The sequence below is a fragment of the Hyperolius riggenbachi genome, chromosome 2 (genome assembly GCF_040937935.1).
Source record: "Hyperolius riggenbachi isolate aHypRig1 chromosome 2, aHypRig1.pri, whole genome shotgun sequence".
Lineage (NCBI taxonomy): Eukaryota > Metazoa > Chordata > Amphibia > Anura > Hyperoliidae > Hyperolius > Hyperolius riggenbachi.
Genome location: NC_090647.1, coordinates 473,619,742 through 473,635,309, shown reverse-complemented (window position 1 = coordinate 473,635,309; position 15,568 = coordinate 473,619,742). Strand labels below are relative to the sequence as shown.

The window sequence follows — 15,568 nt, the reverse complement described above, 5'->3', positions numbered from 1 at the left end:
TAAGGTTTGACAAATGACCACATTCAGTATGTAATGGTTTATTTCAGATTTGTACATTCGTTAACAATGGTCATTGCAATATTAAATAAAGCCAGGTAAATTCCCTTCCAGATGAGAAACAGCTGTAATAGCAAAGCTACATTTCCAGCGTGAATTTGCAGAAGAGACGCTCAATCCATCCACAGTACAATATGTGTATATGCGTTAATTTACAGATCAGACAGCACGCATGCGTGGTGTGGCCGCCCTGCGTCATTCCCCTCCCTCCTCCGCTTCTCTCCCGCCGTCCACGCCTAGCCAGCAGCGTTCGATTGGCGCATGCGCGGCCTGTAGAGCTCCGCCTTCTCTCCCCCCAACCTCCCTGCAGCCGGCCGGTCGCTCCCTCCTCCTTCTCCTCCCCTACAGCGGTTGATATGACGTCACCGCGCTGCTGATCTCCGTTTCGTTGACAGCGCGGCGGCGACTGCCCACAGTGCCCGGCGGAAGGGACAGACGGGAGAGGGAGGCGCCGGCGGATTACCTGTGACGGGACAACCAGCCATCCTGAGGGGGCTTCCTGCGCGCCCCACCGCACTGCGTGCCCACCCAGCCCTTCCCCTCACTTGTTTTTCTGCGTTGTGGTGTGCCAACGAGACGGGAGCTCCACCCGCACACAGACCGAGGAGGAGCGGCCATTACCCGTCGCCGCACTGTGTGCCTGGATGACTCCTCCGGTAAGTGGCGGCTTCCTGTGTAACCTGCATGGCGGCCGTGAAGGACGGTGCGGCGGGCCAGGCCCGACCCTGACGATGTGGCTGCCGCCGCCGCCGCTTCCTCCTCCCTCCTTCATCTTCTCTCTCCCTCTCAAAATGGCGGCCAGCCGTTACTGCTCGCACACCACAGGGGGCTGCTGGGAAGAAGGCTCTGATGCGGGGCGAGGCACTGGCCGCCTGTCCTCCAGTCATTAGCCGGAGATGAGGGGTGCATTGTGATCCCGGCCACATCTGCAGTGTGTGGGGAGCTGCTGCTGCTGCATCACACAGCTCTCATGTGATTGGCCGCCCTACAGCTGATGGAAAGCCTGAATTGCTTCTCTCTCTTGGGTCTCTTCTTCTTCTCTGTGCCCTTACTGGGGTGCTTGGTGATGGATGTGAAGAGTGGATCCATCAGCAGCCTCTGCTTTTCTTCTTCATGTCACCTGATGCTAGTTTGCCCTATATTCATCCTGAACACATCAATCAAATCAAAGATGCCCCACACCATTTGCCTGGTTCTGTCAGGCCTATTACCTGTCAAAGGGGTTGGAGAGCAAGGATTGGGCCCAGTTGTCAGTGTGTTGCTGTTATTTAGCAGTAGAATTATGGTGGCCATAAATTTAGCAATCTGGCTGTATGGTCGACTGTTTGATTAGATAATTTTAGCAATTAGTATCCCAGATTGATAAGTGACGGTTATCATGTTTAAATGATGAACCTTGTCTATTAAGGATGGAAGATATTGGTCGATCGTGGGAATCTGCTACTGTTCACATATCACTAGGGTGACACTGAATCGGTTTTTGCAGTCAGATCATGGAGGCACAACATCAGTCATTTCGATTAGAGAAGGTGAATCGTATAGGATATTGCTATTAGTGTGTGGGCCACTAGTTATAGCCTTTCAGTCAACCATATTGAAGTTAATTGGCCCAATTAAATCGATTGCTTAGTTGATTCATTGCCAAAATTGCTATATGTGTAAGGGTTCTGAAGCAGAGTTGAGAAAATAATTTGATTTTCCTATAGATTTTAGACTGTGGAGGCTGGATCAGAACTTTGTACTTTGTTAATCTGTTTTGGGAACAAATCATTAACTGACAGCTTGTTTCATTAATCCTCAGTCAGGAATTTTTAATCTGTCGCTTCTGTATCTAATTAGCCTAATGTACATTTCTGGTATAGTCTCTGCCAGTTCTGATAACTGTAGATCAAGATGACCTGGGAAGGAAAATATAGGATTAGGCCTCTGGTTTTTATTAGTGTGTCTTTTTAATAGTGGTAATAGGTGGCCTGATTAGGAGTAGTGATGTGAGTAATGCGGCCTGTTTTTGCAAGGCAAGAGCAAAACCAATAGAACGAGCATGTGTCCAGATAACAAGGCATAATTTGTTGAAAATCTGGACCCTTGGTCTTGTTGCATGGTTTGTTGTAAAACTGGATATAGCATGGTAACATAACAGCAAACCCAGAAAGGCATCCTTGCATCTGATTCTAGAAAGGGGAACATTGCCCATGGCCTGTTATATATTTTTTGTTTTTCGTCAGGTCGAGGTTGCAGGACAGCCATGCATTTTTATGCTTTACCAAAACAACTTTACTGTGACAGCCCTGGAGGAGATTAGGATTTTACTGGATGAATTTAACCTGACTGTTCCTTTTCTGTTGTGTGTTATCAGGCTATGGCCTTATTCCCCTTGTATAATCTGCGGTAGTGGTCAAGCTTACAGGGGCCTTGTATTCTTCACTTGCATCTGATAGCCATATGTCATCTGGCTGGAATGGATAGACTAGCATTGCTTAATTCAATTTCAAGTTATGCAGGGTATGTTTTTCTCTATATAGTACTATAGATAAAAGGTGTGAGGCTTGGGGGGTTTTAGGATTTCTATAATAGACTAGGAGAGCAGTGCACATACAAGGTCTGTACTATGACTTTGCTTTATCTGGACTATTTTTTTGTGAATGTGATTATCTGGTTGTCTGAACCGTGAAAAACAGAGCACAATTGAAAGGGAGGACAGCAGTACAGTAAACTGTCATTGATAGCCTATCTAGCCTTTAATAACATACGTGTGTACAGTTTATTCCTGTTGATTCTTGAGGCAGATGCTGTAGATTACATATTACTGTAGAAGCAAAACTGCATGCTCCATTCTAACAGCTGGAAGGCTTGGACGTGAACGCCTATATTTTACTTGTCCTGTAGTGCTGTCCTATTGCATTTCCTTTTCCAGAACATCATAGTTGATCGATTTAATTCAGAGAAAAACAGCACATAGAAACCCAATCTAGCAGAGGGATTTGCTATTATCTATGCTGTTGCTTGTATTGAAGATGGAATTGTCAGGGGCGGGGAGTGGGAGATGGCTGAATCACTCTAGGTGTGTTTGTTGAGCACACCCTTGTTTTATACATTGGTTATATCGGCTTTTCATGAAGATGATGTTGTGATACTATCCTGCGGTTATAAGGAGCGAGAATGAATGAATTATTTTCGTCATTCTACCCTTTAAGACATACGACAGAGGAGGAATCATTTGTCCTCAGCCCGTTGTCTCTTCAAGCTAATAAACCATGACTGTATTTTAGTAAAAAATGAAATCCTATTCAGACATTGTGCTGGTGGAGGTTGAGTAAACACATTCTGCATGTTTGAACCTTGTGTGGTGGATTACCCAGATGGATGCTGTGCACTGACGGTGGAGACTGGGTGGAGTAAGGATGCAAAGGCTTAGCAATGGCTCTTATCAGACTCCCTTAATCATTTCATATCATCTCTGAAAGTCTGCATTAGATTATAGGTATTTTCACCAATAAGTTGCCTTCTTTTGATCTGTGCTTGATATTTGGGTAAAATGTTCATCTCACAAACGGAACGATGAGCAAATGTCTGCAGCTTGAAAAATGACAAGTCATGGTTTAGGATGGTTAAGCCAGCTTCACTTGTTGAGAGATTTTAGTGTTTCCTAAATCACATACTGTACTTGTGTTTGTGGTGATTAGCACTATTACTGTAGATGATTGAGTTCTGCCTTTGATAACTTTTCTTTGTTGTGACAGTGTCTGTGGGGTGCTCTGGTAGAATTAACCAAAGCATTTGTTCTGTGATGGATTGATCTTTATTAGGGGGATTTTGTCTCTTTGGTTTTGGTGCACAATATTGCTGTGTGATGTTTACATTTACTTGCTTGAGTGTTCCTTGGACTTTATAACAATGGTTTCATGAAGTGACATTTTCTTTGTGAGGTGCAAAGGTGCCTCTCATTTCTCTGTCGCTGTATCTTTTGTGAATTTCAGCCTCTACTTTATATGATATATTGCTTTTTCTAATTGCTCTATTTTTCAGCCTGTTTTCACATGTCAGAAATATCACGTGGTAGTTTTTTCCCTTAAGGCTTGTTTTGCAGGCATGTCAAAAAAATAAAATAAAAACCTAATTGACTTTTTTTGTGTTGGTTTTTATGCCTCATTACCTTTTTGTAAAGTCACCTGTCTTGACCACTGGTTAGCTATTTATAAGCTCTCACTCTTTGTCTCATTGCATGCCACTCCTACAATGCAGTGCTTGCTTAATGCTTTGAAAGTTCTCTGTTGCATCATACTGTAGGTTTGTTAAAATCAACCATATCTTGCTTTTACAGAGTATTCTTGTCCCGTATGTAATTTTCTATTAGATGAAACGATAAATCTACTGATGTCATATTGTTTTCTAGACACAAAGGAAGTTTGACACCTGCTCAGTGCATGTGTTCTTTTCCCTGTGATGTTATGCATCAGTTTGGCTTTGTTTAGCTGCTTCTGTGCTAAGCATGTGAGCCATCTAGTCAAATCTCCCACCTTGTTCTGTTCCTTGTATTTAATAAAGGGTATTTTGTGCAGCATTTCCGGTGTACATTTGTAACATCGTAAATACCTTTTGAGTATGGATATATTTTGTAGCATTTATACAAGTATTATATGTATGTGTACAGATATAAAGGAAGAGTTATTGGATGTTTTATAGTAAACACTCATTGTCCTCAAAATACTGCAAAGAACAGTTTGTGAGCCATGTGTATTCCCCCTTAATAGCTTATCAGAAATTGTAATCAATGCAACAGATTTAAAGGGGTAATGGTGAAAATAATGCAATGAATACATTTGCTTATTTTATTCATTTACAAATTATTTACTTAGTGTTTGCGCATTGTGAAATATTTATTCTCCTTGATTTAAATTCTGAAATTTCTCACAGGTGGTAACATCTTTTTAGTCCTGCCAGGTGATCTCTGAGGAATGTTTGTGTTATGAGAGTTCTATGCACAGAGGGAGATGCTGCTTGCTTGGCAGCTGGAAACTGTTATTTCGCACAGTGCAATGAGGTTCAGACAGCAAATTGTTAGGGCTACGTCACCCGGTGGGAGGGGTTTCACCACAATATAAGCTTATACATACCCCCTGATCTATTTGTGAAAAGGTAAAGATTTCTTGTTGGAAAGGAGGTATCTGCTACGGATTGAAGTTAGATCCTGAGTTAAAAATCCCTCTTTAGCACCAGAAATGTGGTAAGCTCTCCGCTTTAAATTAGTCAGCAAATACTTGCCAAACTTTTTGGTCATGTGACTGCTTGCTAGTCATGTGACTTCCTCCCCCCCCCCCCCCCCCCCCCCCCACTGCATCTGGAGCTACATATACACAGATTTTCAATGTGACAGTCTGAAAAAATTGTAGCCTAAATACAACTGTCCTGCAGCATTATTTGGTGATCTTTCATAATGGATAGGTGCATAGCGAACCATCATTACGGTTTAAAGTGGATCCGAGATCAACTTTACTCATTGCATAATTGTGTTCCTTTCATATTGTTTATAGGGCATTTCTCAAGCCAAATACATTTTTGTTTTTGATTTAACATTTTTGTTTTTGATTTAATATTCTAATTCCCTATAAACTAAACAAGCCTCGCCCACAGCTTTTCACAGTGCCTTGGCAGCTCAATATGGACAGGAGGGGGAGGTGTTACTAGCCAGAGATTTCAGAGGCAGGGGGGAAAAGAGGGAATTAGGTTTTCACAGGCTGAGGACTGGAGATGCAGATCAGCTTGCCTGTGTGTAATGTTTACAAACATAACTGCTGTCATTGTATCACTGGAAGAAATAATCATATTCTTTTGATGCAGTTTGCAGCTAGATTTGCTGTGTAAACTATCTAAACTTTAGATAAGATATATAGACAAGTTGCTTGTTATAGTTAGTTTTTAATCTTGGATCCGCTTTCATGTTTTTTCCCACTGCAAGTGCAGTTTTTGTTGCTTGTAGTCTCCCCTCTCCATAGTACAGGACCAGCTCCATGGATTAAGGGCTGGTTCAGACGGACGCTTGCAGAGCGTTTACAGCCAGCGTTCAGGGCTTGGTGTTAAACGCTCCCATTCAAGTGAATAGGAGCGTTTGTACCAAGCTTTCAAGCGCGTTTACACAAACGCGGCGTTTGGGTCCCGATTTTCCCTGGCGTTCAAGGAGCCCCTGGAAGCTACATGTAGCTTCCAGGGGAGGTTAACCGCGACGGCTAATGTCTCCCTAGGGGAAGAAAAAACGCGACCGCATCCAAACGCACACGAACGCTGCTGAACGCGACGCCAGCAAACGCAACGCCTCCAAACGTCCGTCTGAACCAGCCCTAAGTTAAGCAGCCAGCTAATAGTGCTAATTTTAAAACCTGTCACCTGAAATGATTAATCTGGGCGATATTTTAGTGTATGTATTAGGCTTTAGGTTTGATACTTGGATGATCTACGACCTGTCCTTTGGGCAGTTGATGGTTTTGATGTATTATTCCCTCCAGTTTTCCAAGCAAGTTCCCTAGGGTTCCTTTCTAAGCACATTACATTGATTGGGTTTTTGCAGAAAGCACTACATGTGCATGACCAACTGATATTTACAAGAACAATCAACAAATGATGATTGTGGACTGGCTTGAGGCCCTTACACACTGCTGATTGTCACCCGTCGGGGAACGGGACCCAATCCCTCAGGCGACATCACTGGGCCAACACTGACAGACTCAGTCACGTCCAATGGCAAATTCTCAGGTCAATAGGTGTGCCTGAAAAGATGTCATCTGACCCACGGCGCCCAGGACTGATGACATATTTTCAGGCACACCTATTGACCTGAGGAAGTGCTATTGTCCATGAAACGTGTTGTCAAGTGTGCATAGTAAAATTTGAGAAGCTTTCACCATAACATTGAATGTGAATGTCACTATAAAGAGAATCTGAAGCGAGGATAAATTCTATTTTTCAACTTTTTGATTACTGTCAATGACTATAACAGCTGCTAAACTGCCGCTATCCCGCTGCAAAACAAGGGGTTTATAACCCCCAAATCCCCCTGCAAAATACATAGTTACATAGTTGTTTGACTGACTTGACTTGGTCTGACTGACTTGGTCATGGATTTTGTTGCTCCTGGAGGCAGAGCTACTGAGCTGTAGCTCTGCCTACATGCGCGTCAATCGCTGCTCGGATCTCCGCTTCTCCCCCGCCCCTCTCTTAAGTCAGATTGAGAGGGGCGGGGAGGCGGCGATCAGCAAGGATTGACAACGCTGAGGCAGAGCTACAGCCATTAGCTCTGCCTCATTCACGAAGCGCTCCCGAAACCTAGCAGAGGGGATTTGGGCGTTTAGACCCCTTGTTTTGCTGTGGGATAGCGACAGTTTAGCAGCTGTTATGGTCATTAACAGTACAAGTTAAAAAAAAATAGAATCTATCCTCGCTTCAGATTCTCTTTAAAGTAGGAATACTGGTACCTTTTGTACCCTAGTCCATTGCTATCCAGCATAAGATACAGCTTGTTTTACTACTGGCGCCTCCAACCTCCACCAAACTAAACTGAGGGATATGGATTTTTTTTTTTTTTTTTTAAACCATACCAGTTGCTTGGCAGGCCTGTTGATCTCTTTGGCTGCAGTAGTGGCTGAATCACACACCTGAAACAAGCATGCAGCTTATCCAGTCTATTTCCAATAGAGCTCAGCAAGGACTCTATTAAAAAATTACGGAACCACAGATTGCACTGTGCGAAGCTGTTGATTACTACTCCTGCCCGGCTCTCAATTGATGGAGATTTTCTGTCCTGTCAGTTTCCATTGAGTCTCAATAAAGGCGGGTAAGAGGAAGGAGATTGTGTGTGCTATTGTGCTGGCACAGCCTGCTTCAGATATTTTTAAACTTAGAGAACCTGTAATAAAGAAAAGTGCCCCTGGGGGCTACTTGCTACGAGGGGGGAAGCCTCTGAACATAGCCGGCCTTTGATATGAGCGACCGGAGCGGTCGCTCAGGGCGCCAGCTTCCAAGGGGGCGCCTATAGCTGGTTGCCTATACTGAGGGCACCTACACCTGATTTCCTATACTGAGGGCACCTATAGCTGGCTACCTTTACTGAGGGCTCCAACACATGGCTACCTATACTGGGGGCACCTATGCTTGGCAACCTATATTGAGGGCACCTACACATGAGATCCTATACTGGGGGCACCTATACCTGGCTACCTACCTATACTGAGTCTGAGGGCGTTGGGGGGGGGGGGGGGGGGAGGTGCACTGCGGCTATAACGCGTGGTGCAAATTGTCAGTGCTGTGCTATCATTCTAAATGGGGGGGGGGGGAGGCAGCTAACTGTCCCACTTTTATTAATCTTCCTGAAAGGTTCTAGCCTTCATTTTTAAGTGTATTCAGGATAATGCACTCTTTCCATCCATTCGTGGTTATTAATAGTATTTTTTCTATTATACATACGTGACGTGTCACGGAGATCTGAGCATTTGGCGTGATGTGTCACTACGTCAAAAAGGTTGGGAACCACTGTCCTAGGAGATATCTCAGGAGAAAAGGTGAAGTGTGTGTGTGTGTGTGTGTGTGTGTGTGTGTGTAAAGGATGAAGGGGGGGCACAAAAATCAGGTTTTGCTCAGGGTGCTGTGAAACCTAAGGCCGGCCTTACCTCTGAATTCTAATTTAGGCTTCCTCTTGTGCAACACCGATCCAGCGTTGGTTCCTTCAATGTTTACCTTTGTGAACCAGCTCCAGTACCATTTTTTTTTTCCCCTCCTTGGGCTCTGGCGGAAATGGCTGAGCCCGATCAGATCCGCTCTACTGCTCAAGCCGGAGGCACCTGTGCAGTAGCGCGGACCCGCTCAGGCTCTACTATTTCGTCCGGAGCCTGAGAGGGAAGATGGTACTATCTGCACTGGATCCTAAAGGTAAATATCGCGACGTGCTGCAGGCGCTAGTGTGCCTGTGTGCATAGTCTGTGGAGTGCCAACACTGGACTGGGGCTGCACAGGACGGGGAAAGCCTCATTAGGATCAAGAGGCTTCCTCTTTCCGAGGTAAGGTCTGGTGTACATAAAAACAGAGGTATGTGCTAATGCTTAGGATAGGCCGGGATGTTTGACAGGATTCCTGTACTGACTCCACAGCCTTTGGTTTTAGCGTGTGTACAGCATTCTGGATGCCACCAGATTTCCTCAGCCAGCGATCAGCCTAGCTGATTGCTGGCTGAGAGAAATGTTCTCCCCAGTCCCCTGCAATGTTGCCCTAGGGATTAATTTTCTGACTCCTGTCGGACAACATGCCTCGTATGTGTGTATGATGCGTTGGGGTACACATCCATTTTTGAATGGCCAGTTATTGGCCAACTTTAACACTCACATGTATGTGAAATTACAAAATCTGCTCATAGTATTCACAATTTGTTGGCCCTCCTACTACATGCATGCCACGGGGCCCCTAGTGTTTGGCACCTCTAGCATCTGTTAGGGGACATGGTACTCGGGAGAGAGGCAGGGCTGTGGAGTTTGTACAAAAATCTTCCGACTCCGACTTCTCAGTTTATGAAACCACGACTCCGACTCCGGGTAACCAAAATGGCCCTGACTCCTTAGTCTAATATTTAACAGGGCTGTGGATTTTGTACAAAAAAATCACCCGGCTCCGACTCCAGCTCCTCCGGTTATGAAACCTCCAACTCCGGGTGCCCAAAATTACTTCGGCTCCTCGACTCCAACTCTGACTCCACAGCTCTGGAGAGAAGACAGGAGCTCTCGACAGTGGAGAGAAAGCACGCCAGCGAACAGGTGAATGTAAGCCGTACACACCACATGTCACAAAGTCAAACGCTGCTAGCGTCATGCTTGTAACCGAAAATCTTCCATATAGAACAATTACCCAAATGTCCGGTCAAATGTCTGGAATAGCTTGCGGCATCAATTTCTAGCAGATACAAATTATGGAATCGGTCGCATATCGACTAGGAAAAAAAATGGACTGTGTATGGCCGGTTTTCGTCTCCAATATGAGCACTGTCAGGTAGTTCATCCAGACAGCTGGTATACTTCTCCATCTGGGGACCTGGCAGGCTGTACGCACAGATTTTTCAATAGATTTTGATAAGCTTCAGATAGATCCCCCCTCTAATCAGATAATGATCTGACAGGTTCTGTCTGTTGGCCACATCCGACATATAGTAAAATATAATAAATTATTCATGATGCCCAATTTTACATTAGTGACTCTGTACAAAAAAACACCCCTGGGGTAGGCCTGAATGATTTTAGGAAAAGATTGAATTGCACGATTTCTGCCAGAAATTGTGATTTCGATGTATGATTTTCTTCAAATCAAGCTTTAGCACTAAATTCGCAATGTACAGTAACATTTACAAACCTGCATTGACAGAAAATGACATACTATTAAATTGATAGTATGTTGTTTTCTGTCCTGTTTGTAAATGTTACTGTACATTGTGAATTTAGTGCTAAAGCATGATACTGTACTTGCCACCTCTGGACGTAGGCAGTATGTCCCCACCCCCTCATAGTATGTTTGGCCGGTAACCCCCTCCCATAGTATGTATGGCTAGTATGCACCCCCCAGGAAGCCTCTGTCACCCCGACTCTTACCTGTGGCATAGTAGTACCCACTACAAATATGTATAAAAAGTAGCCCGGCAGCGAGCGGTGTCACCCTGCAGTGTTTCCTCACCCCTCCATGACTGTTCCGCCTTTTCGGCGCTCCACTTCTCAGGCCTGACCGGGAAGTCAATTCCCTTCTAAACCTCCCACCCTGCCTCCAACCAGCTGTGAAACAGCCCCGCGCAGCAGGAGAGAGCACAAGATCAGGGTGAAGATGGCAGGAACGTCCCTTCCCCCTACCCACTTCCGCCGTAAGTGATAGCCGCTGCTACATGTGCACGGAGCAGCGAGCTCTGCAAAGCGGTAGAAGTAGGGGACTGCTGGGCTGTACTGGCTGCACAGCGGGAGAGCGCCAGTATATTTTAACCTCCCTAGCGTTCAGTTTCTGCTGAATTTCTGTACAAAAGTGATCTAGTTAATTTTCATAACCTTTTTTCCTGTAACTTACCAAAATGTGTCAAGCAAGGATCTAGTATAAATTTTACGTTTTTAATAAAAGCTTGAAACACAACATCAAATCAAAACTAAAAACTAAGTTACTCCCCAAAATCTCTGATCATTTACACTTCTGAGATGCAACTGCTCAGTGTGCACTAATATGAATGTAAAGGTAACCATACATCGAGAGATGATGGACAGATTCGACCAAGAGACAAATCCCTCTGATCGAATCTGATTAGAGAGATCTGTCGGCTGCCCAAACACCGCAGGCTGATTCCTGATTAATTTAATCATGAAATCATTTGGGAATCGGCCATGTTTGCGCCCCACCCATGTATAAATGTACTCCGTGTGTGCATTTATACATTACCTGTCCTGTGTCGCCCACCATGCGGTGCTCATCGGTCTTTCAAATCCCCTGCTGGTTATTGGTATGGATTAAATACAAGAAAAAGTTTGCTGTGAAATGCTGATGACGCTGCGTGACCTTGGCATCACTCCTTTCGCTTGTGAATGTCACTATCGGAGGCACACGACGAGGGAACGACTTGTCAATGGTGAGTATAAATTTTGTTAATTTGTACAGAGTCGTAGTAATCCAACATGCATACAGACTGTTTCGGATTGTTTGCTCCTCATCAGTGTATGGCATGGATTAATTCGGCTCTATGCAAGCTCACTCCAACCTGAATTATTGCAAATTCTTTCTGTTTTTAAGAAAGCAAACTCTTGTTTTTCCTGAATAAGTTAGCTAGCTATGTGTGGGCCAGCTCATGTTAGCGAACTATAGATGCTCCAGAATCCGTGTCCACCACTCGGCAATCCCCCCCCCCCCCCCCCCCCATTTAGAGATTCCCTCCGCAGCGATAGCATATTCACATGATCCCCCTGCAGCTGTCTGCAGTGACATCCTGACATCTGGAGGCCGGTGCTGCGGCTGAGACTCTCTGTGCCTGTCTCCCGATCACTCTACAAGCTCGTCCTCCATGTCCGTCCTACGGTACCCGGGCGCGGACATAGAGGACAAGCTTGTAGAGTGATCAGGAAACCAGGGCTGTGGAATCAGTCGGAGTCGAGGAGTCGGAGCAATTTTGGGCACCCGGAGTCCGAGTTGGAGTTGTTGATTTAATAAACGTCTGAGTTGGCCGATTTTTGTACAAGATCCACATCCCTGTTAAGTATTAGACAAAGGAGTCGGAGTCGAGGAGTCTGAGTCATTTTGGGTACCCGGAGTCGGAAGATTTTTGTACCGACTCCACAGCCCTGCAGGAAACTGGTACAGTGAGTCCCAGCAGCAGCACCTGCCTCCCAATGTCAGGATGTCACTGCAGAGGGGTAGAGGTATGCAGCTGCAGGTGGATCATGTGAATATGCTATCGCTGTGGAGGGGAGGGAATCTCTAAATGGGAGGGGGGGGGGGGGGATTGCTGAGAGGGGGACACTGATTCTGGAGCTTCTATAGCTGGCTAACATGAGCTGGCCCACATATAGTTAACGAACTTACTCTGGGACCCGATAGTTTAATAGAAAATCTCCTGAGCTGCATGCCGCTTTCAGCAAGTTTTGGGCATACTGCTCAGGAGATTAAAAACCGCCACTTTGATGATCATGGTATTGTCGTGAGCGTGATTTTGATCTAAAATCGATAAATTGTTCAGGCCTACCCTGGGGGTACTCGCCTCGGGAGGGGGAAGCCTCTGGATCCTATCGGATCCTGCGGTGGTCTTGCTTCAGGCTGTGCAATATTTACCTTCGCCTGTTCCAGCGGGGGCGCTATTGCTGCTCTTCGCTCGGAAATAGCCGATATCAGTCGGGGTTGCTCTATGCAGGTGACTTCTGACTGCGCAGTAGAGCGGACCCGACTAGGATCGACACTATCGACACTTTCTGCCTATTTCAGAGCTGCTACTGCGCTGGAGCTGGGAAGGTAAATATTTATATGGCCGCTGTTTGGGAAGCTCGATCGCTGCCACTGTAGGATGGGGGAAGCCTCGATAGGAGTAGCCTAGCGCTAGCTACATGATAGCCGCTGAGCAGCGGCATCCCCCACCCCCTCTGTTCAGAACGGGATTTCCTGCTTGGCTTCCCCCGTCGCTATGGCGACGATCGCGATGACATCGGGAGTCCCAATCCACCTCACAGCGCTGCCTGGCACTGATTGGCCAGGCTGCGCACGGGGTCTGGGGGTGGGGGGCTTTGGGGCGGCACGCCAGGTAGCGGCGAATCTGCGCAGAGCAGCGGCGATCATAGTACACGCAGCTAGCAAAGTGCTAGCTGCATGTAAGAAAAACACATTTTTGCATATCGGCCCACCAAGGCCTAAGCGGTGCCCTGCGGCGGCATAGCCAGAGCTCAGCTCTGGCTTACCGCCCAGGAGGTTAATATACACCCTCTTTGAAGCAAACCTGTGACTTAAGGGAAAATTCAGATACTTGCCTGGGTAGAGAGAATCCTCCAGAGGCTTCACGCCTTGGGCTTGATTCACTAAGGCAAATAGTGGATCTTATCAAAGTTAACACGCCTTATCAGAGTAGCATAGCAAACTTATGCCTGCTAAGTGGCAATGACGAGAGCTCGTCCTGCCCTGAGCCCCTGCGGGTTTGTAGCGCTCGCTATGCTACTCTGATAAGGTGTGTTAATTTTAAGTGTGCTAACTTGATAAGGCATGCTATTTGTCTTAGTGAATCAAGCCCCTCGTCTTCAAAACCCCCTTCGCTGCCTCTGAGAAAGTGTGTGGCTAAGCTCCTATCTTTGAATGTGCGTGGCCACACACTGCAGGTGCACTGACGGCCTGTGCCTGCGCAGTGGCATAGAGCTGCTCAGTGTGACCTGTCTTGCTCCTGCGCAGTGCAGCCGTGCCTGTATACTTATGGGAGCGCTGCTTCACAAACCTATTCAACAAGCCATTGTCAAATAGGTCCAGAGGGTTCCAGCGCTGGAACAGCAAGCTTGAGGGGGGGCGGGGGAAGTGCCTGAATTATCCAGAGGCATAACTTTACTGAGTAAAGTATCTAATTGGGGCACACTTTTCCTGCTACTGGTGCATTTTAAATATCCTGGTTTTAGCATCAAACACTTCCTATAGGTTACCCCTCCTGGTGATTTCACAGCTTATGCTGTAATGTAAAATGTTTCTGCCCCAGAGGACTCCAAACTCTCCAACACGGGAAAGACCAAAGAGCTGTCCAAGGATGTCAGAGACAAAATTGTAGACCTGCACAAGGCTGGAATGGGCTACAAAACCATTAGCAAGAAGCTGGGAGAGAAGGTGACAACTGTTGGTGCGATTGTTCGAAAATGGAAGGAGCACAAAATGACCATCAATCGACCTCGCTCTGGGGCTCCACGCAAGATCTCACCTCGTGGGGTGTCAATGGTTCTGAGAAAGGTGAAAAAGCATCCTAGAACTACACGGGAGGAGTTAGTGAATGACCTCAAATTAGCAGGGACCACAGTCACCAAGAAAACCATTGGAAACACATTACACCGCAATGGATTAAAATCCTGCAGGGCTCGCAAGGTCCCCCTGCTCAAGAAGGCACATGTGCAGGCCCGTCTGAAGTTTGCCAATGAACACCTGAATGATTCTGTGAGTGACTGGGAGAAGGTGCTGTGGTCTGATGAGACCAATATAGAGCTCTTTGGCATTAACTCAACTCGCTGTGTTTGGAGGAAGATAAATGCTGCCTATGACCCCCAAAACACCGTCCCCACCGTCAAGCATGGGGGTGGAAACATTTTGCTTTGGGGGTGTTTTTCTGCTAAGGGCACAGGACAACTTAATCGCATTAACGGGAAAATGGACGGAGCCATGTATCGTGAAATCCTGAACGACAACCTCCTTACCTCTGCCAGGAAACTGAAAATGGGTCGTGGATGGGTGTTCCAGCACGACAATGACCCAAAACATACAGCAAAGGCAACAAAGGAGTGGCTCAAGAAGAAGCACATTAAGGTCATGGAGTGGCCTAGTCAGTCTCCGGACCTTAATCCAATAGAAAACCTATGGAGGGAGCTCAAGCGCAGAGTTGCACAGAGACAGCCTCGAAACCTTAGGGATTTAGAGATGATCTGCAAAGAGTGGACCAACATTCCTCCTAAAATGTGTGCAAACTTGGTCATCAATTACAAGAAACGTTTGACCTCTGCTTGCAAACAAGGGTTTTTCCACTAAGTATTAAGTCTTTTATTGTTAGAGGATTCAAAAACTTATTTCACTCAATGAAATGCAAATCAGTTGCTATCTTTTTTTTTTTAAAGGACTTGCGAGGCGAACACACGAAAAAAAGTTAATTACCTTATGGCCATTGCAGTGGTCATAGCAGACTATCAGCGCCTGGCCTGTCACTGTGTGGCCCTCTGTTAGCATTATCCAAGCTGTAGTTCAGGCCCCGACCCTGCCCAGGGTCGCCCTATCAATTTGCGATCAAAATCGCCGCTTT

At 46.0% G+C, this 15,568-nt stretch overlaps 1 protein-coding gene across 1 annotated transcript in view; it reads left to right on the top strand.

Annotated features, from left to right (window-relative positions):
- The first annotated feature begins 346 nt into the window (after nucleotides 1–346).
- Nucleotides 347–15,568, top strand: part of PAFAH1B1 (platelet activating factor acetylhydrolase 1b regulatory subunit 1) — a 123,365-nt gene continuing 108,143 nt past the window's right edge. The window contains exon 1 of the mRNA XM_068270237.1: nucleotides 347–713. The gene's annotated coding sequence lies outside the window, so the exon portion shown is untranslated. The remainder of the gene's footprint in view (nucleotides 714–15,568) is intronic.